This window comes from Thunnus thynnus, chromosome 15 (genome assembly GCF_963924715.1).
Source record: "Thunnus thynnus chromosome 15, fThuThy2.1, whole genome shotgun sequence".
NCBI classification, from domain to species: Eukaryota; Metazoa; Chordata; class Actinopteri; order Scombriformes; family Scombridae; genus Thunnus; species Thunnus thynnus.
Window position 1 is genome coordinate 14,188,403 of NC_089531.1, and position 26,997 is coordinate 14,215,399.

A 26,997-nucleotide genomic window follows, 5' to 3' on the forward strand; every position below is an offset into this window, starting at 1 on the left:
TAGACAGACACATCCAGCTGCCTTTCCGGCCTCTCCTTTACTCCACCCCTTCACAAGCGTCACCCTGACAGTCAGAGCCCACCTGTCAATCTGCTGCTCTAATTGTTCACTAGGATGGCTTTCATTTCAACGCCTCTCTGTCCCCCCCCCACCAGCACACATTACCCAACGGGGGGAAAGGTACGTCCAGCTCGTGGACACGCAAGTAAACTTACATTAAAACAACAGAATAAAAGGAAACCTCAAAAAAAAGTTGATGTGCAGCCTGTGTGTGTGTGTGTGTGTGAGAATTTAACATCCAACTGAGACATGGTTTAACACAGTTACTGCTTCACTATTTCACAATCATATTCAGCCAGAGAGGTGAGGATTGCAATCATATTTTTCTACAGGCTACAGGCCTAATCATGTAGACTTATTGAAATTTCCAAGAAAATATACAAACATATAATGATCTCCATATAAAATCACCAGACTTTGTTGATCTTACACGAGGAGGAAAGTCTTTGCAACAAGCACAGCAAAATTTATCGTAAATATATTGAGATTATACCCTGAAATATCAATCAGTAATTCAAGAGTAGACTGACACTAAAAATCTGTGGCAAAAAGTAAAAACTAGTGGTATAATTAAATTTTTCTCCCTAATGTGAATCAAGTTTAGTCCATCATCAAGATTTTCCTGGAATAAAACATCATTTTATGACACTTAAGTTCTCACTTCACCACAAAATATGAAGAAAAATAATATTATGTTAAAGAGTTTTACTTGTTTAGAGGGTCTTTGCTGTGCAGTGCAGATCAGCTCTTTGTCTGTCTCAAAGTTTGCAAGAATGTGGATATTTTTTCGCTGACCTCTTTAGTGGGACAAAGGAGGTTGCAGATCGATTCGTTACACCTTTTTAGTGAGGCTTCTCGAGAAGGGGAGGGGCTCTGAATCCACAAGAGGCTCCATTAATAGCCTACTCTCCATCCTAACTATTATCCACCATAAAGTGTTTAGAAAAGGGCACACAACTAGGCTAATGTTATCTCAAATAAGACGTCGTGATATAGGAGAGACTGAAGTGGAGAGCAGCCACAAAAAAAAAAAAGAAAAAAAAAGTTTAAAGTTATTTTTTTATTACTGAGTATTTAATAGACGGTGCGATGACTATCACAACACATATTGGATCAGTCCAGACTGGATGCGCTCTTCTTCAGTCTGCAGCCAGCCATCGGACTTTCATCCAGCCACTCCGGCTCTAGCCAAGGATAGGACCGTCACCGGGGGGACCGTTTACAAGAAAATGGATTACAAACTTCCTGGTTTAACTGATTCCGGTGAGTTTCTGAATTTACCACTTAAGCCAACTTTGCGCAGTGAACATATAAACAGATGTCTCCTCCTCATTACGCACAGCACTGAAACTCCTCACAAGATTTCTGCGTCTTTACGCTCGGTGTTTTTCGAGCCACTGCCTCCAGCAAAACTGATTTTCTGAGCAGGAAAGATGTCCGAGGTCGCTTATTATGTGGTAAAAGAACTACCAAGTACCGCCCCAACATCTGTCTATCCCTGTCTGTCAAAGCGGCCTGCCCGCTGATTGATGGAGCCGACTTACGTCACTAATATTTCCACCCAAAGTCGGCGGACAGACACACAGGAGAGCTACAGCTCACAAATTATTGCTCCCTTTTCTCGTAGAAAAATCCACAATGTGAGCCTAGTTAGGCTGACGGTGTTTAAGCTGAATTCCTTAGAATTTAAATAAACAGTACACACTGAAAATGAACTTGAAAACTAAGGTTTAACAGGTATTTTGTATCCTGTGCTGGCTCATTTAAAATACTTCTGAATCCTGCTGTTGACAACTGAGTAAACTGCCTGACGTTTTTTTTGTGTGAGGGAAATCCATGAGATGTATACACAGCAGCACAGTGTTTAGAAAGGTAGTTATTACTGCAGTAGCTCACCCACAAAACATAAACATAAAAGCTTGGCTGTAATTACATCATGGGTGCAGATGGAAACAGATTCTCGGCTTCTGAGTGAAGTTGAAATACATATTTTTTATGCAGTTTCTTTTACCTATTTCAGTGATGTCGGACGATATTACCCATCTAAAGCAAAAAGAAGAAAAAACAAGATGTTTCATTCAACACCTTTTGATTTTAAACTCTCTTCCACCTTCACTGAGGTTGTTTCTTTATTCAGCTAAATGTAGAGCTCAGTGACTTTGTGAGTTCGTAAAATGAACCCACAATACAAACTAGACAATGTTGATCCATCTTCTGTTGCTTTTAGGCATCAAAGAAACAGCAGAGGAATCATAGCAGAGCAGCTTGTGCAGGGTCTGATCCCGGGCCAGCAGGGGGGGACATGGGGTCCAAGAGGCAGGGGCAGTAACCGTCTCTGCATCCAAATACATCTACATGTGCAGGACTTCTTCACAATTCACAACACACTCCAGAGTTTATCTCTTATTATGATGCATTTTCTGTCTTTTGTGGTAAATTTCTTTCATTTTTACTTTCTGTACTGATATTTTGCTTTCTTTCCATCTATCACAGTTTCGGCCTTTCTTTCTTTGTCCTTTCTTTACATGCCCTGTATAAAACTACTGTGAAACAACACTATTTTAATTTACAACATTATCATTTGATGAGTATTTGTGACCTCAAGGCTGAATTGCACAAACTGAATTATAGCAAGACCGTCAACTGTTGGGCTTTTACTACAAAATAATTAATATCAAATTGTCCTGCTATTCCCTGAGAGTCAAACATAACATTTTAACTTTTCAGCTGCAATGATAAATATATTTTCCACATACAATCAGGACATCATGATCCAAATCCCTCGCTACACTCCCCGTGATGCAGCCACCCGGGGTCCGTGTGCATGTACGACAAAAGCCGAACACACAAACAGTTGCTTCCCTCCAACCCCAACTTGTATACACGAAGCCCTTCTTCCACATACTGTGACACGCTGACAGCCTGATGACATGTCGTCCTGTTTCCTTTCTCTTCTGGGTGAAGATACTCCCTCAGAACGGGGGAGAACATACATGTAGTCGTCATGTATATTTACATACATTATTCTCTACTCTTTTTTTTTTTCCCTCTGTAGGTCTGACATGAACATCTGAAGAGAAGCTGTTTATAAGATCTAGTGGATCACAATGCAAAGGAGTCCAGCAGGTTGTCAGATCAGGTGAGGAAACATTGATACTCTAACTCAAATGACCAAATTATCATTAAAATACTATTTTTTCATGTAAATACTGTAACTTTGAATATCATTGTGTGGTTCTCATATGCAGTAAGCATAAAACCAAATATTGGGGATGATTTGCCACCAATATACATGTATTTAGAGCACATTAATGTTTTACAGTGTGTGAGAAACGTCATTATCATTATCATTATCTGTTCATGTAAAATATAAATGTTGTTTATGACATTAGCTTGTATTTTTATCAGCTGTGACACACATTTCAACACATTTTTTTCATGATTCACTTGAATTATAATTCTAATTGAGCCATATTTTCACTTGGACTTTTTACCACCTAACAATACAGAATTATTTTTTTTAAAAGAATAAATAAAACTTAAGTCACACCTTCAGCTTTGTCTTCACATGTTATTGAAATCCTTATGTAAGCCACGGTGCGATACTTGCAGGTCAAACACAAAATATATACAGCTGTAAAAAAAAAATCCAAAATGAACGACTACCTCCTGATCCTTCTCTATACTTCATCATCTTTACTACTATTCCCACCCTCCTCCTCTCCTCATTATCATCACTATCTCAGATAGCCTCACACGATCCTCTTACCATTTTTGAAAATGATATAAAATGCTACACAGTGTAGCAATGTAGCATTTAATCATTTACCATCTTTTTTTTTGTAATTCAGTAAATGAGCTGAAAACCACTTTTAATGCATTTGGAAGTGTTCGCTGTGCAGTCAAGAGAAGTTTTCAGACTGACAAAGTATACAGATTAATATATATAAAACATCCTTTAGCCACATTTGTACAGAGTTTGCCCTCAGGGGTTCGTTTGTCAGTATGTTTCAATTCGGTTAAATTGATGCAGGTCAGTTGAGTTTAAGCAAGGTTAGGTATAACAACAAAAACCATGATGACACAAACCAAGAGTTTAATGCCTACCTCTTAATATTGATAAATAATTAATGCTCTATTGCATATTTTGGCCTGTGGCTAACCACTCGAGCTATTTTACAGTCATGAACCTCTGATGTCAAAGGGTTTGGGCTCCTCTGGCACACACACACACACCACAAATTTGCTATCAGTGCTCCGTGGTGTTTAGCGTGTCTGTTTACAGGTCTAATGTGTTATGCTGTTTGACAAACCTAGTCTCTATTACGTGTTAGTTGGATGGAGATCTGCCACTGCGCCGGACTGCTATACTTATTCTTGGTGGACTTGAAATAGAGTGTAATCTTTTCCCTTAGTTTCATTCAAATAAGTTAACATTTGGAATGATGAAGGCTCACAGCTTATGATAATGCCTCTCTTCATAATCTTGAGTAATCTTCAATCAATGATGGGTCCTATCAGATTTCAGACACTCATTGACAGCCTGAATATAAGAATATATCATAAAAAATTAATAAAGAAGAGGCTCTAACTTTGACACGAGCTATATCTCCACATCTATCAGATAAGACTGCATAATTAAAATGCCAAGTGTGAGTATGGAGAGAGAGGGGTTTTGGATATTTTATAGAGATTTACTTTTCCGCGACTTGTTTAATGTGTAGACTTAAAATGATATGTTGCTGTAGTTTTGACAATGCAATTAAAGGTTTGTAATCCCCACCTGAGCTTTTTTTTTTTTTTTGATTTTTTGATTTTGTCAGATCGGACGGAGAATGTGATGAAATGCTGCGTAGTGGTGACAGATGCAAGTTTATTAAAACCGTTTTGAGTCTCTGAGGGATTCGAGACATTATTTTTGGTTATTTTATGGCAACGAGAGAGCTCAAAACAGGAAAAGGCTTGTTTACATAAACTATGAAATAATAGTTCAGAGCATCAGAATGCACTGTAGTTTAAAAAAAACACTTCTTTTAAACATGAGCTACATCACATACCATCACAGTCAAAACTTTATCTGTGCTTAGAAACAAATATAGTGAAAGAGAGATTTCCTGCTTTCTGGAACAACCTTGCTAAACATCCTTACTAACTCGGCTGAATAAAGTGACATATTTCACGTTTCGAAATACCAGCCTCCCTGACATACACACTCCTTCCCTCTCCTCCTCCCTTGCCTTTTGTTTTCTTTGACACGTGCACTCCAATTAGCATTTTTCAGCCATTAAGGAGGAAAGAGAAGCAGCCAAATGTTTGTCTCACCAAGCTCTTTTTTTCCGACAAGACTTTTTGAGCCCTGCAGAACAAAAAAAAAAAAAAGAAAAAAACAACATTCAGACAGACTCAATATTATCCTCAATGTTAACATGATCTTCTTCACATAACAATTACCAATAGCTTTATCTGGGAAACTGATGTGACAATGCAACCACTTGCATTTACTAGAACAGTTGTCAGTCTGCAATTTAGAGCAATTAAAATGATTACAATGACTTTTTTATGCGAGAACACAAAAATTAAAGATTATTTTCTTCTTCGGTGACATCCTGTAATCTTTTAAACGTTTCCATTTTCTAAATATTTTCATTTCTCCAATAGACGAATACATTTCCATATGCAGTACGACTTCTCAACACAAGTAGCTCCTTATAACCTTATGCAATAAAAAAAAACCCAACTGTCTCCTCAGGATTACATCCAAAAACTGTATAATAGTGTTCAGTTAGGCAGTGAGACTACAGTTAGAAGTTGAGTTTTTTCAGTCCTCTTGTGTGTCAAATTACTGCATCCTAATCTTCAGCTTTATTCCCTAAATTTAAAATCTGCGAATCTCAAATTGCACAGATCCCTTGCTGTGGGCTTTGACTGCAAAATCTGTCATTACTGCTTGTGTGCTGTACATTTAGGGAGAAAATGCTCTTAAAAAGGTGCTTTTCTGACATTAAAATGACTTGTGTGCACAGCGCCGGTCGATCCATGTAGTTTGAGGCATATATTTATGAATAGGAACCTTTAATTAGGGCTTGTGTTTCCTCCCTAGTCACATTGAGGGATGGTCCTCGCCGACATTCATTAATGATAATCACCAAGAGCGATGGCATAGCTACAGGCCAAGTCTCAAGGGACCCGACACTTGAAAAGAAGCATTAAATTACACAGAGGGACTCTTTAATTGCAAAAAGGAAAATATATAGCCATCATTGTTAAATATGATCTTTTGTAAGCCTTTACTGGTTCAAGGATTTGTCTAAGGATTTCTTATCCTTAAACTCTTTCAAATGAATCTAGAGCTATTTCCGTGATAATACACCACAGAGCACTTTTTCAAAACACAGATTTCTACTCCTCTGAGCTTTTTGCTACTGCAAACCAAACAAGAATGGTAATATGTTTTATACATTTGCATTTTATTGTAAAATGAAACTTGTATTCCAAGAACATGTGCATTCACACTAGAGCTGAAACAATAAACACATTAATTGATCAGTTAATAAACAGAGAATTTTAATAAACGTTATGGTCATTTTTTCCAAGTAAAAATATCAAACGTTCTCCGGTTGCAGCTTCTAAAATATGAAGATTTTTTTTCTTTTTGTCTGTTTCATATCATTGTAAACTGAATATCTTTGGGTTTTGGACTGTTGATCAGACAAAACAAGACATCTGAAGACATCTGAGACCTCACCTTGAGCTTCAGGAAAATCCAACGTGCATTTCTCACAATTTCTTCGACCGAACCAGTGATTGACTGAGAAAATAATCAGCAGATGAAAATAATTGTTAGTTGCAGCCCTAATGCACACTTTCAGAAACTTGTGCATGAACACACACACACACACACACACACACACACACACACACACACACACACACACACACACACACACGTGCATACACACACAGCCAAACTCCTGACCTAATTGCTCAGTCTCACTCAACTAATTAATCACAGCTGACTTAACATGGTGACAAGGTTAGGCTAGGTGACATTCTCCAAAAATCTGTCTTTCTGCCCCCTCTTTCTCTCTTTCTGCTTCTCCTTCTTGCATTTTTCTTCCTTCCTTCTATCTCTGCTTCTCTCCATATCTGTTTTTCTTTCTAGGGAGCTCCTTTTCATACGTTACCATATTTTGTATTTTTTTTTAAATCGTTTAATGTGTGTGAATAAATTACAAATAAAGTGTTTAGAATATACCTGTCTTTTCATTTCTCAGTCTTTCCACCTTCCTCCCTTCCTTACCATCTATATTTATTACTATCAGATCATGTCGAGCTTGAATCCAAATGGAGAGCATAACTTGGCCCACATCTATTTTTACCTGTTATTGGGGAGGGAGTTTCACAGAGGTGAGAGTGGGCATGCTGGGAAAGAAGGAGGGTTAGGGGCGGGGTCACAATGCTCCATTAATCAAAAAGAATGACACTCATGTCGTCCCTGACAACCATCCTGCCACCCGCACGTCTGTTCCCCTCCTCCTCCTCCATCCCACTCAACCAGGACAACTTTAGTGATGGGGAGGGTGGAGAGAATGAGAGATAGGGAGGGGTGGGGGTGGGGGGGGAGGGTGGGTGAGCAAACTTTATTAATCAAGCATCTCAGATTAATTGTTATGAAGTGTCACCCATAAATTCTCCATTTGGATTTAATAATCTTGGAGGTAGACTTAACAATCTCTGTCGTGATTTGAGTTTTATTGAAGAGGCTGCAGAGAGATCGAGAGAGAGAGAGAGAGAGAGAGAGAGAGAGAGGGAGGGAGAGAGATGCAGTGACACAAATAGCTTCTCAGCGGACAGTCCCTCTCCGCATGACAGTTATGAAATACAATTATCAGCGAGATCTGCTTAAGAATTCATCAACTGCACCCCTGCCTTCCAAGGAGAAAAGGGAAAAAAAAAATCCTACATACAAAGCAAGTCTTAACTGATAAGACTTCTCTTTTCCCCGCAGCCCTTAAACTATCATTTCAATTTTTCTCTGTCTCAGACATGTTAAGTCACTGTAAAGGTATGGCGGGCATATTGCTTTGAAAGGCCTCTGCATTATATTAAAGCATAAATCATGAGGTAATCAGGGAATATGGTAAATGACACACCACATGCAAATCTTCCGAGATGTTGAGCAGTTTGTTTGAAATGTATTACCAGTTGGTTTGCATCAGGGTCAATAATAGCAGTTAATCTCCTCCAGCAGTGAAAATATACTGTCACCGAATTGTGCGACATCCTGTCAGCTCTCAAAAGTAACAGAATCATAAAACGCAAATGATTTCAATCAATTGTCGTCTAATTGCAGTCGTATCTTTTGAAATGAACGAAGAACGGCCACTATGTAGGTTGACAGTGTGCATAAAATTAGCATAGCTTTGCATATTGGAATGCCATTAATGTTAGTTTTATCGGAGGCTCGGGTTTTCCTCTTATTTTGTGTGTTGGCATTGTCTTAAGGGAACAAGGGCAAAATAATACTGGTACAGTCCACATGATGGTTGGAGTAATGGTTTGACTCAACTATCATTAGGACACTTTTACAAAATGGAGCTAATTTCTCCATCAAAGAGCAGCATCTGGCCTTGTTTCTATCTCGTATTAGTCTGTCTGATCCAGGAAAGCTATTTCCTGAGAAAAATAATCTGTCCGTTGTGGATGGGTTGACAAAAGACAGATCTAACGGACAGAAAAAGAGTCTGTCTTTGTTCAGAATAATAATGGAAAGTCTTTATGTGACAGTTTTTGGGGGAAATGCTGGAGAAGCTTGTTAAACATGTGCCTTTAACTACACGTTCCCCTCCACCAGATATCATCCTGATCAATGACGCCCCGCTCTGTGAAAAATGACGATTGCTGGAGGCGCGGTAAATGTTTTAGCTATCAACGCTGCCTCACCCCCCCACCCCCCCTACCACCACCACCACCTCCACCCTCGTCACCCAACTCCACGGCCAATCCTTCACTCACACTACATCATGGCCCTTGCCTGGTTAAATCCGAGCCCATCTTTTCCCATCAGTAATTGCGGTTGTCTTCTCGTGATGTGTGACTTCTGAACGATTCCTTCACTTCAAGCTCATATGTTGTGGTGCTGTTGAAGCGCTAATTTTACAAGATGGTGAGGAAATTTTCAAATAGTGTTTTGACACTCCAGCACTGCAGGAGACCAGACCACAGGAAACCCTTAAGTGTATTTACATGCAGTGTAATCATGTGATTAAGACCAAAGTACAGCAACACAAATTACAACTGTAAGTTATATTACTTGAATTAAGGTTGTTTGATTACCCTTGATCTTTCAAATTACTCTTTACCTATTGAGTGAATGCAAAATGGTTTGTCTGAAGTGATGTATTTAAAATATGACAACAAAACAGATTTCATGTTGCAACTAATTCTGCAATTATGACTGCTTGCATTGCATTTTCCTTTATATTGTTTTTTTTCTGTTAGCCTGCAGGATTCAGTACATCCTCCTGGATATTAACTATCAAATAACTCATATACTTGTGTAATAAGAGAAGTAAACTATATATGTCTTACCAAACTATAAACTCAGTCCAGGTATGCTTGGATTAGGGCACTATCAGATAAGTATGTCTCGAGCTCCATCCATCTCATGCCAGAAATCCAGAAAAAATATTGCAAAAAAGTTATTACACCTGGTTTTAGGCATTTAAAAAAAGAGAAGATGATCTAATGGAAACAGATTTTTCAAATAAACTTTCAAGGATAGGTTCACAATTTTTCAAGTCTGTCTTAAAACAATATTCAGGTGTCCAAATGAACATTGAAACATGTTTAGCTTGCTGTAATCGTCCCTCCTGTTCATACTGAGCATTAGAAGATCCCTTTCAAACGCTCTTATAATGTGAGTAATGGAGGACAAAATCCACAGTCCCCATTTTGAGAGAAATGTATTTAAAAGTTTATCTGAAGATAATATGAGGCTTCAGACATGTGAGTTAGTCAAATAAAGTGGATATTTTCCACAGTTAGTCTTTTTAGTGAACAAAAAAAAATTCTCTCTTTGTGTCTCAACTGCAGTAGAAGGATCATATCAAAAGGGATCAGAGGGAATTTGGCAATAAAAAGACAGTAACTTTGAAAGATTGATTTGACTAATTTGGACAGCTGAAGCTTCATATTAGCTTCAAATAAACTTTTAAATACATTTTTGCACAGAAGGATCTTGTCCCCCATCACTTAAGCTGGGAATGCATTATGAAGGGATCTCTTAATGGCCAGTATGAACAGGAGGAATGATTACAGCAAGAAAAAAAATGTGTCAATGTTCATTTGGGCAGCTGACTATTGTTTTAGGACACATGTGAAAAACTGTGTATCTTTTAATGTTTCTATGCCTGCTTCTACTTCTTCTACTATTGCCAAAGCATTGATGTCATGCTGCCACTAACCGTCTGATGCCTCCACTTCACCAATAAACAACATTACTTTTCTTATATTATATCAAATGGTTGTCTAAGTGCTGCAGGTTGGTGCTGTGTGCTGCTGGTGTGGTATAACACCATATATGCTGTCGCTGGTGATGGTGATGGGGTGTCGGCCATGTGTGGACTACAACTAGTTCCCCATTGAGATAATAAAGTTTATCAATCAAATTGAATCCTGTCATGTAGTTGTTTGAAACACGAACAAATTCAAATTTTCTTTTGCTTTCATTTCAGAAATTTGCTTTTTTTCAAAATTTTCTTTTGATGTTTAATGGAGGAACTATTGCGCTATCGACTACAATACTTCTTAAAATCAAGCCCCTTAATAAAAATTTGAAAAGGAAGATACATTCCTTCTACAGGATATCAAATAAAAACAGAGCCAACTCTCCACCCCACTGCCCCCTCCATTCATTGCGTCTGCCCCAGTGGTCAAGGACACCCATATCAGTGGACGTCAGGGTAGGCCCCATCCATCAGGAGGGTATGGGTAATGGAATCACCCGGTGACAATGATCATCAGCACTGCAAACAATGGCCCATAAACATCCCTTGACAAGTGGTCAAATGCAGGAAAGGCGAGGTGGGGGTTGGGCGAGGGGGGTCTGAGGGATTGTACGTCTTTGTATGTGTGTCCACATGTGTGAGTCAGTCAGACAGAGAAAGAGGCTGTAACACGAGGTGAAACTGTGCTGCAGAGTAGCAGAGAAATGGTGAGGAAGATATCTCCCCGGGGATGATGTGGTGGGCCGACACGCTACCTCTGAAAACAAATGTCCCCTGTGGGTCGGAGTTCAAACATGCCTCAGCTCATTTTAAGAGTTTGCCTCCCCTACTTTCTCTCGATCTTCCTTCTCCTCTTTTTCCTTTCGGTTTTTAATCAGAGTTTTGTTTTATCTGATCTCTTGCTGCAGAGAGAGCCAGACGGCATATATATATACACCTTTGCCTGCTTTTTAATGAGAATTCCCATTCAATGCAGAAAAATGCAAAAATGAAAACCCCTGACCTTGGAAAAAAATACTTCTTACTAAAGATCAAGTAAAAAAAAACAGTAAGTAAATGTAGCCAATCATCATTTCACTTTCTCCCTCAGTCAGTGCTGAATGAAACCCAATTAGAGAGAAGTTGAGGATTTCAAAGAAAGCAGAAAGTAGATTTTTTTTTTTTGTCTTCAAGTTAAGTTTCCATTGCAAGGAGTAGCTGTTGCTTTTGTCAAGCTGGGTGTTTCGTCACTTTTTTTTTTTTGTCAGCTGGTTTCTCTCTCTCTTACCCCCCCCCCGTCCCCCCAACACACATACACACACCAGTTTAATTAGCCACCATTTGTCTCAGCTTTCCCTCTTTTCCTCTGTTTATCCAAACGTCAGGAATGACATTGGCCAATTAGCGCAATGAAATAGTTTAGCCCTCTGTAACACTTGGAACAGTACAAACCAAGTGGGATATTTGCTTGGAGCTCAAGGACTGGTGTGTTGCATTCATGTGTGTGTGTGTCGAGGTGTAATGGGGGTTCAAACAAAAGAAAACAGTGAATGTGAAAGCACAGTGGGTGTTGTTTAATAAAGATATTTTGTTGTTTTATTCTATTATTAGGTCAATATTATTTGCGTAATTTTATTTCAGGCTCATCACACAAAAGAAGGTGCTGTCTGTTATTGGCACAAAACATTTGCGGTGGAGTGATAGAGGGAATCATTATTTAATGTTTTGTCATTAGTTGCAGACTACATTGACCCTAAGATCAACTCGCTCCTCTAAAATCCAGAAATCCACATCAACAGCTGGATAATGGGTGCTGCAGTGATTTACTAATTGTCTTCAGGATTCAAATTAATAATTGGCAAAGCTTTCGCTCAAGTGCACATCTAAGTAGGCTTTGTCGCTCACTTGTATCTTCAGAAAAAAAAAAAAAAAAAAAACGCAAAAGGCAGCTGAGACGATATCATTAACAGTCTCTCCAAATTGAAACAGTCATCAAGAGTGTCTTTAAATGTCTCTGGAAGCTTTTTGTTGAGTGCAAATGACATCTCGCTCATTTTGCTGGTGGCTACATGACTGATGTGTTGAATAAGACAGTCCGTTTTGACGCTTTTGAAGGCTGCGGGTTTGAAGTATATGATTCTGAAGTGCCAGCATATGCTTAGTGAGATAAGTAATTTGACACACAGACATCACAGCCTGCAAATCTTTCGTCTGGCTGCCTTGAGTGTCCACATCGGGCACTTTTTCAAGAACACTTTACAACTGTCACAACTGACTGTCAGCGTGCGAATGACACACACAAACGAGCTCATTTTGAACAAAGATTAGACAGCTGTCATATCAAAAAAATATAAATTCATGCAGACTAAAAATACCATTAATTTGATCTTAGGCGTTTTAAAAATTAATTTGCTATTTAAGAACCAAAGAATCCTCCTTTTTAAGCATCAGTTTTGTTTATTAGAGTAATTAAATTAACTACTCATCCTCTGGAGTGAAGCTAGATTTAAAGCGGGGATCAGTGAAGGCAACACAGCGATAACACCGCTGTTCAAATGACAGAAAAGCTTCTCCTGCTGTTATTTCTCTCTCTGAATAAGACACATTTGACTGAGCTACCTAATATGAAGAGACAACACAGAAAATACTACTCTTATTACTGCACACACACACAAAATAGCACAGCATATATGTATATGTTTACACACAACCCTCGCACATTCACACACACACACACACACACATCAGCCGAGGGGTCAGAGCTGCAAACGAAGTCGCTGACATTGTGGCACTTCTTTGGCAGCGCTGTGCAGGTGTCGTCTGCACACAGGCTTCTGAATAAATGGATCTGAAATGATTTACCCAGGGTATCTGCCACCTGAGCACAGACACATGCACTGTTCCCTGCATACACACACACACAGCCACCACTCCATACTGTACACACATAACACAACCCTCCCTCCCTCTGTTGTTCATAAAGAGACGCTGACGCAGAGACACACCAACACCAGCATGCTATGTAGCACAATAGTCAGGTGGTGTGACACAATATCAGCATGATATTGTGTCACATCACCTGACAAATATAGCTTTTTACCAATGTGAGAGTTTCATACCCCTTTGTCTTATACCCATTTATTTTCAGACATAATGGAAAATATGACTATGAATAGCCGATTCCCTGACCTCGGCTTATCCAGCGACGTCTGCAGCATTATCAGCTGAAATATTCACTTTTACATGCTAACAAGAAGAGACGTTAGAGGCACAGGAGCAGCAGCACACAGGACGACTGGCTTAGGGCAAGACATCCAAGATCACAGCGGCTGTTGTCACCTACAAGCCACTTGCAATCATCCCGCAGAAGAGTAAATCTTTTTGTTTTTGTGATAGAAATGCAGGGTATGTGAGTTAATAAAGACACTGTGTGTGTGTCCAATTTCATTCTTAAATGATAATGTATGTGTAAGTATGTCTGTACAATGAATACAAACAGAGGTGCTGCCATGACAGTGAAACACATGGCTCTTTTATTTAACAGTTATCTTTTTTCAGGACAGATTTCGGTTTTGGTGGCAGTCACATGAGCGTTTGTGACACATCACATGATCACAGATGGCACAGATTGATGAGTGCAGAAGGGCTGTCAATTTTTTTATTCCAAACTTGAACTTGAACACTTTTGAATTGTGGGGGAAAAAATGTAATATTTGATCTGTTTGTTCTGTCTAAATTAAAAATTTAAACACAAAAGGCTGACATGTCTGGTTCTTAAGCAGAGACTGTTTTCCAAATACACCGTCGCTCTATCTATTGCATCCCCTGTTGCTCAAACAGTAAACTACTACTTTAAATGCAGAAATGGAGGAAACTGTGGCACAGTACCTTGACATCAACCCATCTGAGAAGTAATGTGAGGAAATTCTAGTATTTGGGATCAGACACCAAAAATGTGAATAAAGGTAAAGTTGTTTGCTGCTGTCACAATACCACAAAAACAAATCTGAAGTCACCTGTTGGCTTGTCAGTCAAGCAGCGATTGCACTGAAAAGTGACATCGATTCTACAACATAGTTTAAAATTAAGCTATGTAGGTTGCGTCCAAATTAATTGTAACAAATTATAATTTTTTCAAAATAGCCTTAGAGTGCAGTGTGTGGAAAAAAAACAATACTGCGAGACAAAAAAGTGAAAATGCAGGATTGTAGAAACTGTTTCAAAAAATTTAATGACTACAATGTGGAATCCTAATGTAGGTGATTTCATTGCAATCTTATCCATGATTTTCACATCGCTGTCACATTAAATATCTCAGTTTACAATCCAGAAAAAAAGATGTTATTAAAACACAATTTGATAATTTTTTTACAAATGTACAGTCCACTGTCAGTTTTTGGTCAAATATAACAGGTGTTGCATTATTACAGACCACAACATAGCAGAAAAATTACAAGTAAGAGAAGACAAACTGTTCTGCAGTTTGCGGTTTGTTCCAGAGCACACAGGGTTAACAATTTGTTAGTCCAGCTCTGACGGGAGATACATCTCTGGCTGATGGGCAAAAAATTGACACTGACGCAAAGGAGAAAAACAACAAAGTCAAGAGGTGAAAAACGGAGGCATCAGAGAAATACATCATCATCCCACCTCTCTGACACTCTGTAGGGCTTGACCTTACCAGGCTGCTGGGTTGTCAGAGTGGCCTAATCAAGTAGTAGGCAGTGCTGCCAGACCTGCCCCGGTCTGAGAACACGCACAGCCTTGACTTCATCAGTCCAGCTGATACATGTGCATAAAGAGTGTGTTTTTTTTGTTTTTTTAAAAGTGGCCGTTTCACCTTTCTTCCATATTCAGTTTAGCTTGTTTATCCACACAGACAGCATAGTGAGGCTATAGGTCAAAAAAAAGGAAAGTGAGATGTGAGATATCTATTCTAAACTGAACAAATATACAAACTGAGTATGAAATAATACACTTGCATATAAATTCACTTATTTTTAATGACATTTAAGCTGTTTTTTTTTATGAAAACCAGGAGTATTACTTTTACAGATTGTGTTTGGTGAATGTTTTGTTAACATTTTGAAATTTTTAAAAAAGTATCTTGACTAAAATAACAACATTTAGGCTACAAACGCAGTAGGTAATGTCCTCTGATATCTGTTGTAGCTGTTGAATCTGTTACTAGCTGTATCACTATAGATTCATTACAAGTACACCACCATTCATATTATAGGCTCCCCTGAAAAAAGCAGCTTGTTTGTGACAAATCAAATGAACTTTTATTACAACAATATCGTTGTACATTTACCCTATAAGCGTTGCATTGCACCAATATCTCAGAAATAGTATTTACTTTCTGTACTGTCTCATGAAGGTTATTAATCATGCACTGCAATTACAGAAATACCTTGATAATGGCGATGCACTTACACACATATGCACATACACACACAGTCTCTGATTTTTTTTAAAAATACAGTAGTATTAATACCAGTTCTGTCCACACAGTCCAATTTAAAGGTGGCGTGTAAGAATATGCATATCATTAGCGCAGTATTAAAAGATATTATTGACCTTTTCGTGGCTGTGTGAGTGGACATCAAACTTTTTAAAGTCTCTTCCATGTAGAGTGTTATTAACATATGCTGCTCTTAATAAATTATCTCTGTCACATTATAAAAAAAATTAAGCACAACTCCACAGTTTTATGAGCCTGTAAAGGTGAAGGCCATGCATATTAAGTTTTTCATGCGCCATGAACTTTTGAGATATGCTACAATAGGTTACATAATTAATTTCTGCAGGGAACCCTGAGCCATATATTTCAAACATTTTCCTCATTTTTAAAAGGGTCTTTGGTCTTAGAGAATATATAGCTGTGGGAATCTCCATTATCATCTTGCAACAAGGCTCATAGTTCAACTTTACTGACTCCAAAGCAGAGATTTAACAACAGCTATATGACAGATAGAAGAAGACAGAAAAAACTGTTATGTTTGAATGATTTCATAAAGCATCAGAAGCAAATGTTTGCAAATGATGTTATGAATGACCTCTAAGAATAGGAAATTCAACATGTGCATTACGCTACAGCACAAACCAACACATGGTAACAGCTGTATATCCTCATATTGAGAGAAGATTGGGTTGTTTCTTAGTTCGAGAGGTTATTATTCTCTTTACTTGGACCAACATGAGAATCTTTATGGCACATGAAAGCTGTTAAGTCAAAGGTCAGTGTTAAACAAAAAATTTTCACAGTGTAGAGCAGAAAGACTACACATACCAGTCCTACAAATACCTGCCCATTCATTCTGTTTGCAGTGAAATGTAAGATGCACAATCCGAGTGCGTGAAGGAGGCGGCTCTTTGCTCGAGGCCCTCGTCACATTGTGGCTGTTTACTGAATATAATCACCTGGTTTACTGACGGGGTAAATTTAAATCTGCATGACATCTTCTGCGTGCATAAGAATGTGAAATCATTTTGCTCCATTTCTTGTGATAATTGGTTTCTGGGGCACTTTTTCCCCCGTATCTTAACATCACCTCCTTTCCTCATCTTTTTTTCTCACGAGATTTTCTGGTGTGGAATGGCAACTTTCAGGCTCAAGATTGATTTGAGATGTCTAACAAGCTCTCAAATCCAGTTAACATCTAACAAGGTGATTATGATTATTAAATGTGACACTGTATGTGTGGATATTTGTGGAATTTCAGATAATGAGTGAAGTTTTTTTTTTTTTGCCTCACAATCATTTAGTTTCAAAATGACGACCGGCCACCGACAAGCACATAAATGCACATAAATGTATAGATGTCCTAATAATTGATGTCCTGATTGGCTTAATTTCACTGATGAATCTACCCAGAGAAGTTTAAGTTCAATACTTTAGTTGATAGGAATTTGTCTTATCACAATAACTAAACTATCACAGGATTCCAGTCTGTGAAAAGTGCATCAGTGCTAAAAAAAAAAAAAAAAATACTGACAATAAGTCAACATCTTGATCTTGACAAGTGTATGCTTGCTGAACCACAAGTGTGTACATTTTAAACATGATCATACCTGGTAAAATCAATAAGCATCATCCTCTACAGTTACACAAGAGCACTTTTCCATCTGCAGTTTAGTTGTGTTGAAAGCGTACAGCATACCAACAGGCCAAAGGCTTTTGTTCTGTTGTGTTGTTCCTGTTGTGATTTTCATTTTAGTCACAGTGTGTAATACCTGTTAATTTGATAAGCTCACTCTCCCTCCTTCACTCACTCTCTCTCTCTCTCTCTCTCTCTCTCTCTCTCTCTCTCACACACACACACATATATTTCATGTTTTATACTCCAGAGACCAGTATATAGCTGAGGCTTGCAATAATTACTACATTCTACATAATTACAAAATTCTTACCAGTCCTCCTACTGATACAGTTTGAATCTCTTTAGCCTTTAAGTTGAGTAAAACTTTTCGGGTCAGTTAATGACAATTTAAATTAAAAGGAATGTTTCGAATTTTTGGGGTTCAACATAATTATCTGGTATTAGTGAAGCATGTTGGCCTAAATGTGACAATGGTACATATATAATGTCATGGCAATGGCTCAAACAAGCTTACTTGTTCAAGGCTTGTATTCCCAATGGAGTTACTATGTGAAAGAAGCCACTGGTTCCAAAAGTATTTGCTCTATTCTAAATTATTTTCAATGCTCCTAAAAATAGAAAGACTGGAGATTATTGGATGATGTATTGCTATTGTAGGGTTGTGTTATTTCTAATTATTTCAACCTTGTTTCTGAGAAACAGTTTGGCATTGAGGATGGTTCTCAATAGAAGAAGCCAGTCAAGAATCCACAGCTGTAGCAAATTCAAACTGCTTTGTCGATGCACCAGACTGTAGTTGCAGGATTTCTCCAAAAGTAACCCTGAATCTGAAACCAAACTGTTTTAAGCTGCTGATTGGATTGTCAGGTTTCTAAAAAGCATATTTTCTTACTTACTGGGACTCAACATCAAAAACAAGATGTCAGTGGTGCTTGAAGCATCCATCCGTTCAATCCACAGCGACTTCGACATCCGCTCGGCCATCGCTGTCCTCAGCGCCAGCTGTCCTGTCAGCAGTGCAACTCCTGAGGAGTTGAAAGGACAGCAGTGGGCCAAAATATCTTCACCTGATTGAGCAACATCATAAATTTACTGGACAAAAATGGTTTTCAAGTAGGTTCCATGAGGAGTATAAAGCAAGAAAACTGCACTGTTTTTATGCTTTGATTGATTTATTTTATATGCCTATATTAAAACCACCTGGAAGATCTTGAACAGTGGGAGATTTCTGTGAACTGAATGAGCGATTACACTTCACTATCCACATAAAATAATGCAGGGTCCCATTGTGACACGCATTACACACACGTCATAGAGTCAGTGTGGGTTGTTACATTTGATAAAATGGAAACATACTGTATCTGTTTATTTTATATGGAAGATGTCAAAACAGCTCAAACATTGCTCTCTGTGTGGATTGCCTTTAAGTCGAGCTATTAGCAGCACATGTGCCAGAAGTTTAAGCTTAGTGACTGAATGTTTCCTACTGAAAGGTACCTTGATACTCGTAGTTAACATGTCTCCTTATATTTTAATGTTCACATACCTCTTCCTTCAACGCTTTACCAAAGAACCAGATATTTTCTTAATTGCTCATCTATTGTACTGATGACTCAACCAGGAGAGTTTTATGTCACATCATGTCACATCAACAATGTGCTGAAAATTAATTTTACTTCTGGAGCCCTGAACACCTGACACTCTTAAAAGACATTAATTCAAATGCTGGCAAGATTAACACAGCAGATTAATTTATCAAATGTTACATGTACCTGTCAGATAGACAGAGATTACACTTACGGTCATAATCACAGGTAAAAACTACTGTGATTATTCTGTTTGATAGTGTTCAAAGTGGAGAAGCAAACCTACTTTTCCTATTTTTACATTATTTGCCAATATAGCCAATTTGTAATACACCAATTACTAGTACAAGCTTCCTCAGGTGTGACGTTTGTCCACAGTACAAATATTTTACATGTCTCTGCCTACTATTACCAGCACTACAGCCCAGACAACACTGGGAACAGGTAAGGTTGTGCTCCGAAGTCAGCCTCGACAGCTGATCGACATCAATACAAGAAGCCAACATTCCTGCGTACTTGACCCCTTCCCAACTAGTACCAAGCGACACAAATATTGCTTGCTGTTGCCACTCAGCACATGACAGCTGAATGGACACAGAGGGAAAGTTTGGTTCTGTTTCTCGCTCTTCCTTATCTGCCTCTTACAAGAGAAAAAACAAGCAAATCCAATGCACTCGGGGGGAAAACGACACGCAACAATAGCATCCACCAATAGCACTGTCAAACAACGCTGTCTCTCTTGGATGTTAAAAGCTTTAAGAGCTGAGGCCTCTGTGACATCCATAGCCTCTTGATGTCAAAGATGGTTGAAGACTTGAGAGCAGGCCTCTGTTTTAAAAATACTGCGTGTGGGTGTGTGTGTGCGCACGTCTCGGAGCAGCAAAAGTGACATTTGAGGGGCACTTTACAGAAGCCAGCGGTTGCTAGGGATCTTCTGTATCACCTAAAGAGCCTTTGTCAGTCATTGGAAAGCTGTCACCTTTCGGGGGGCCGATACGGTAGGGGGAGCCGGCTGACAGGTAGGAATTAATGAGAGGTGTATGACAGCAGACCTCGGTGCTCTTGTGTATGTGTGCGTGTGTGTGTTTGAGAGTGTGTCCACATGTGTGCGTGAGTGAGGTCCTTTGTCTCAAGAGGATGAACTTCTTTGTCATCCTGATGCAGGAAGAATAGGAAGAATGATGTTAGAGATAGATTAAAAAAAAGGGGGATTCAGGAGGTAAAATAAACATTCCAGATTTTAATTTTTGGTTGTTTCTTTTTTTTGTTTGAGTGCATGAATTGTTGGGATAATGAATGGACCAGCCAACAGAGCAATCCCATTAAAATAGCCAGTTCCTCACAGCCATACTGATGTACGACTCTCACAATAAACACTTGTGCACATACTTGCAAGGATCCAACAGTGCAGGAAGCAATCACCAGAGATGTTTTCACCTCTGCTCACCTCTGCCTCCCTGGCTATATGAGACCATGGGTACAAATCCTCGCAGAACAATTGAAGAAGCTCTTCAAACATGGTGCCAAATTACATTCTCTTTTACTAACACGTGTGTGTCTGTGTGTGCGTTGATGTAATAATCTGTGTTCCCTTCCACATTACACAGTTCTCCATCGCGGTAAATGAGTTCTGTCAATGTTTCTGCATCTCAATTACACAACGGAAATAATAGGCAGCAGCAGTGCAGGACGTGGGAGAGGAGGAGGAGGATGAGCAGGAGGAGTACAGGGGCAGCTCATCCACAGAGCCGAGAGATCAAAGGCTCTGTCGATGGCGCTCGGCGACTTGTTCTCGCTCGGTAAAATGTAGCCTAGCCATCACCGTTTATAAATCAGAGGTATTTTCAAAATCAATGGAATGAATGTAAAACTGAAAGGTGGAAAAACAACAGCTACTGTGGCCAGTCAGGGATAAAGTGAGTTTTGACGGATATAGAAAGCACATACAGTATAATGAGAAGTCACTGCCAGTCTACTGATATACATTTATGGTTCTCATGTATGTGTGCATATGTGAGGGTATGAAGTAAAGATAGTTTGTCATCTTCAATATGAACCAACAAATCAAGTGAATCCCTCTTAAGCCAGAAGGCAGTCATGGCAACAACAGGTTATAGATGTCAATGCAAAAGTGCTCAGCTGTAGACCAAATGCTCTGTGTTGTTGACACAAATTGCTGTATACTGTATGAAGCCTTTGCAAACCCCATAATATGATACAGGAGGAGTTTTCCTTTAGACTTCTAGTGCTAATTGATAGTGACACTAAAGACCACAGAGCCTAGACACAATGCAATTCTAGTAAAAAGACAACAAACATAATTTTTCTTAATCATTTATTCCTAAGGTCACATTCACAAGTTATCATTTATCACTTTGATTGGTTGCCAGACTCCAGGAGGGCGGGTCTTAACCAATATGAGCCTGTGGGACGACATGGACGTATGAGAGCGGTGTGCTACACATGATAACAAAGAGCAACTTTTCGTTAAGACAGTGGTGGACAATAAATGATAACCCTCATCCCTGAAGTATTTTGGTTTGCCTGTTTATTTGTGAACCTAAATGAACCGAAACCAAAGAGTGGAGCGAGCATGGGAAGCAGTTTGAGCTCGGCGGGGTTCAGGTAAGGCCTGCATCCTTTCTTGTTGGTGACCGAAGGAATTCAGGTCATGTTGTGGCCTGTTAGTAGCTGGTCCAGCTGTTAAGCTTAACAATTATTTAATCCCTCAACCTAAAAACAAAACATTTACCAGTATTGCCTGTGCCATGACACCATATTAAACTCCAAAAACAAAACAATGCCACAGCCAATGGTGGTCTACAAGCTAACAACAGTTTGCCACTAATTCACAGTCCTCGTTCTGTACAAAAATGCATTCAAGTTCTCAGCAGTAAGAGTTTGCAAAATCAAGAGGGAATCTTCCAATATTACCATCTGTTTTGCACAGAACTGTCACTTTGTGTTTCCCTAAATAGTGTTTTATATTAGCTTTGGATGAACAGATTTTTTGTGAATCACATCAAGTTGGGATTTCTTCATGGTCACTGTGGACAGGAGGAATGATTACAGTGACTAGCAACTCTTTCAACATTCACGTGGCATGAAAGTGCTGTAATAACATCGAAATACAAAACTATCCTGTAACTCTAGGAGGATCAATGTGCTATAGAGGAACTTGTTATTGGCATCTTTGCAATTCTCCTCCCAAAGAGACAGAAAAACATGGGCTAACACTGGATAGATGCAAGACAAACAGTTGTGAAATTAAAGAGGTAGCTGCCTCTGATAGGCCACAACCTCTGGTACCAAACTGAAACATGTCTAAAGGAAAACACTGTACACAAAATAGAGAATAGCTAGTGAGCTAACTAGCCAGTAAGTGGTTTTCAGCCACTCAATACAAGGCTCTTTCTTTTTTCCCAAGGATATGTGGTCATGAGGACCATAAACTGTGGCAGGTTACATTAATAACACAAGATGATGTCATATCGTCATACTTTTATGAACCTGTGCCATTGAGCTAAACTGAGCTAATCTCATGATTCGATTTAGCTTCCAGCTGCTTGCTTTACTCAACACAATAAAGTCCCCCAAACTGAAACAACTCTGTTAACACTACCCACTGAAAGCCAAGAACATGTAATGACTTCCATTGGCATTTCAAAATAGTTCATCATTTACTAAGGATTTCTTACAAACAGTGAAAACCTGTTTGAAACATGTCTAAAACTAGATATAATTGGCTTGTTAACAGGCTCGACTTAACTTATGCAGCTAAGAGAAAAGCACATTAATTTTACCTCGTAAAATATTTGACAAAAGTAGAGGGCATGTTTGAAAACAGTTTTTATTCTCTCATATAAAAATTTAAAAATCAACATTTCTTTTGGATATCTAACAACCAAAGTCAGCAGGCCTGAGAGACAAATCCAAGGACAAGATAAGTGCATAAAAGGAAAGGGTGTTTAAATGTGTGTGTGTGTGTGTGTGTTTGCATGTGAGGCAGTAAATTCTGATAGGAAGATGTTGATTTAAATAACTGACTCTCTAAGGATCTGACATAAAACTGAAAAAAGAAGAAAGAGATGGAGGTAAAAGTGAAAAAAAAAAAAACACAGCCTTCACCGAGTGAGTTTATCAGCTTGGCACCTGCTACTGGAACATTCTTGATGAACCAAAGGTTGTCTTCATTAAGCGCATTAATATTCATGACGCATGGTAATTTTGACACAGAAAAGGTCTTGGTAACCTTTTCGCGTGTGAGGAAATTTTTTTACTTCTCAAGGAAATTACAGTCCGGCAATGACTTAATTAATGCTCGCTTTCTTGGCCACGGTTTGAGGGCCTGTCAGTTTGGTGCAGCGCTGGCTGTCAGGCTTGCCGAGGGCTCGGAGAGAGAAGGATTGAAAGAGAGGAAAAGACAGGAGAGGAGAAGAGAGAGGAGAGGAGAGGGGGAAAGAAAAGAAGAGCAGACAGATGAAGTCAACATGCACTCGTCTTGCCCACAGAACTTGGCAATAGGTTTGCCTTTTGCCTTTAAATGTGTTTTTTTTCTGCCTTCTTTCTTTCTTTCTCATTTTATTTCACCTTTTTACCCTTTCTGACTTTGGACTCCTTGATTTACCAGAACAAGTAGTTGACCCAAATAGATTAGAAATCATTTGCTCTAATTGAAACAGAGATTAAAAATATTCCACATGCAGTAGTGTTGCCATTTGTAACTGAGATTAATCTATCACTCTTAATCTTTTCACTAATTAAAACCAACCGTGCACGACTCATGTGCTTCATTGCTGTTATGACTGACATGACTTGCGGATCTATTGAATCAAACCTCTGTTGAACTGTCTAATGGTTGACAATCTTACAACAATATTCATGTTCCTTTTCTCTCTTTTCAACCTACCCGCCTAGCAACACACACACATACACACACACACACACGTACGTCACACAGCACAAACTAGTTTCCAATATAGTGAATCATGGCATGTCCTGCTCTAACATCGGGCAGTAAAAAATGTGAACATAAGGTAGCATTTCCTTTATCATGTCCCATAAAAATAGCAATTTGCCCAAGCCCTTGTAGCACAATATGGAAGGCGGTGTGTTTGGCTGATAATGTTGAGATGACAGATCGTTCCATACAGGGAGGTTTCTCTGCTGTCTGCCTGCCCCGTGCAATAAATCGCAGAGGAAGACCAAAAGAGAGAGAGAAGGAGGGAGTAGTTGGGAATGAAAGAGGAGGGAGGGCTAAAGGAGTGATAATGAGAGAAGATGAGCCGAGGTCAGAGATGTTGTTGGGGGGTAAACCTACCGACACTAAGTCGAATATGAACAAGGAAAAGGAAACATTATAGAGCGTATTAAACCAAACATTCCTATACACAAATTCGCCAAGAACATAATTTTCTCAATGGTAGCATCTTTTTTTCTTCTATCTACGTTCAGATTAACATCTCAGCAGCTGAACCGCCTTCCAAACATAACTAAAAACGTTAATGCTCATTACCAGTTCATTAACAACCTATTGAATTTTTGCTTTAGCATCACAAATGGATGTGAGAACAAAATCTTTATAGGATGAACATTTAAATAAATCTACAGACATGCCGCTACATGTTACAGCTTATCATGTTGATTGTTTAGGTGACATGAATATATTGTCACTCTGTCAATATTTCACTCATCGCTTAATATATTAATCCATTTCGAACAAACGCCTGAGGCTATAGTGTGCATTTGTGGATGTGACAGTTTGTTGAATATGTAAATGCTGTTGAGTCAGATCCTGGGACAGATGAAGTAGCTCTGTCGGTGTGTGTGTGTGTGAGTTACAGTTTTTTTGCGTGTGGACGTGTGCGTCTCTTCTGCTGTGCTTTGTTGCTTTGATCACGCTCACACAGCTCATCGCTCACTGCAAAAACCTGCCTCAAGGAGTGTATGTATGTGTGTGTGTAAACAACTGTGTCCTAACTATGTCCCTCCAAAGTTGAGTTTATTTGTGTCAGCGCTACAGACTAAAAGTACATCGCCCTACCTAAGTTGCTGTAGTCTTTAAACATAATCTATTTCTGTAAAACATTATGTACGTTTAAACTACACACAATATTTTTGTAGCTCATAAAATGGAAACAGAACATACACGTTTCTGATTGGCTGGCAGCTATTCAGTAAAAACATCGGGACACCTCAAACAATCAATACATTTAATCATTGTTCTACATAACTGCTGAAGGCATATTAAACTGTAGGTAACCATAGCAACAATACTTATGAAAAATTATGATGACAATTTTCTTGCTAACCCAAAGTTGGTTTAGTTACCTGATATTTTAGCCTGGAGCATATTAGTCAATATTGATATATATAGTGATATGTATGTTTCCATTTAAATAAAGTAACAGCGTATGTGATGTGTCTATTAATGCTGGCAAAAGTAATCTGCATTGTTATCGTTCGTTGCTTGGCATTTTCTCCAAAAGCCTTGCCAGGGGATGGGTCTAATTGCTGGTGTTTCAGACTGTGCTCTTGCTCACTCTGTGCTTTATTGGATAGTGATTATTCATGTGATAAACTTAAGTTTGTGGTATTCCCGGTCTTTTTTGACACAGACATCAGCCACCACAGCCATCCAAATGGGGCTAGTCGAAATATTGCCCAAAAAAAATATGTCTCACGATTAAAACGACAGCATACAGTTGTGGTTGGCTACAGTAACTGAGCCATCCTTGCTGTGCCTGTTTTAGGAAGGTGGCTGCCTGTTACTTAAAGACCATAAAGGTGGTTAGAAAAAGCTTTGTTGCTGTGGTGTGATTGGTCTATAAAAAAATCTACCTTACCAACAGTATTTAAGTTTCTCATTTTCCTATTGAGGAAATATTTCTATCACAATCAGTGTTTTTATACTTTCTATTTCCCTACCATACTATAGTTTTAACTGAATACATGCAACTTAAATAATGGACATTTTAATCCCAAACTGCCTTTTTCCCCTTTGGTAACTGGCCACCTCAGCACGCATTAACGCACTCAAAGGTGAAGCGATATGCAGTACACCAAGAAAATAACAGACTCAACGAAAGAAACGCCACTCTGTTTTAAATTGTGGCAGTTTTTGTCTCCACCACATCTATTATTATCTTACATCAGGGTGTCTGTAAGTAATAATACTGGCAGAAGGTGTTTGTTTACTTTCTAACCACCAAATGGAGGGACTCTTTTATGAGGCAAAGCTTACAGTGATTCTCACTAGACCATTCAAACACACATCATCAACTGTTACGACTGTACTTAAACACAATGGCTTGAAAACATAACACTTACTGTTTGTGGGACAGATACACTACATTAGTTTTAGAGTTACAGGCCTGTGATGACAAATAACACCCAATGACAAGTGCAGTATCTGCCTTTGTGCCATTTTCAAATGTGATACTTAATCCTTCATCTGTCCTGCACACTGTCTTTTTCTCTCTTCATCTCTCTTTCTCCCCCCTCTCTCTGCCTTGTATCTGTCTGCCATTAGGCAGATAGTTGCCGGTCTCATCTGTATCATGTCTCCGACCGTCCCCATAGGAGCACCACACAGTTGCTTGCTTAAGGATTCAGGAGCCACAGCCCCATCCCACTCACCGATCCCATGGATCAAACTGACACTTGGTCAGCATCAGCACATTATGAACTATGGCCACCTGCCACAGCAGACACATTGTTCCCTCTGTAGTAATGTGAAGAATATAGAGGGGACTGGCGAAC

The 26,997-nt window shown here is 38.9% G+C and overlaps 1 protein-coding gene and 1 long non-coding RNA gene across 3 annotated transcripts in view; one reads left to right on the plus strand and one right to left on the minus strand.

Moving 5' to 3' along the window:
* LOC137198839 (uncharacterized) lies at window positions 1-15,529 on the plus strand. The gene is made up of 3 exons (XR_010931689.1): window positions 1-1,323; window positions 3,116-3,199; window positions 13,696-15,529. It is a non-coding gene; the product is annotated as an uncharacterized lncRNA (long non-coding RNA).
* LOC137198837 (teashirt homolog 1-like) overlaps window positions 1-26,997 on the minus strand; it is a 177,841-nt gene that overhangs the window by 33,461 nt on the left and 117,383 nt on the right. For both annotated transcript variants that reach the window (XM_067612805.1, XM_067612804.1), the window contains 2 exons: window positions 18,547-18,675; window positions 6,806-6,868 (listed from right to left, as the gene is read on the minus strand). The gene's annotated coding sequence lies outside the window, so the exon portion shown is untranslated. The remainder of the gene's footprint in view (window positions 1-6,805; window positions 6,869-18,546; window positions 18,676-26,997) is intronic.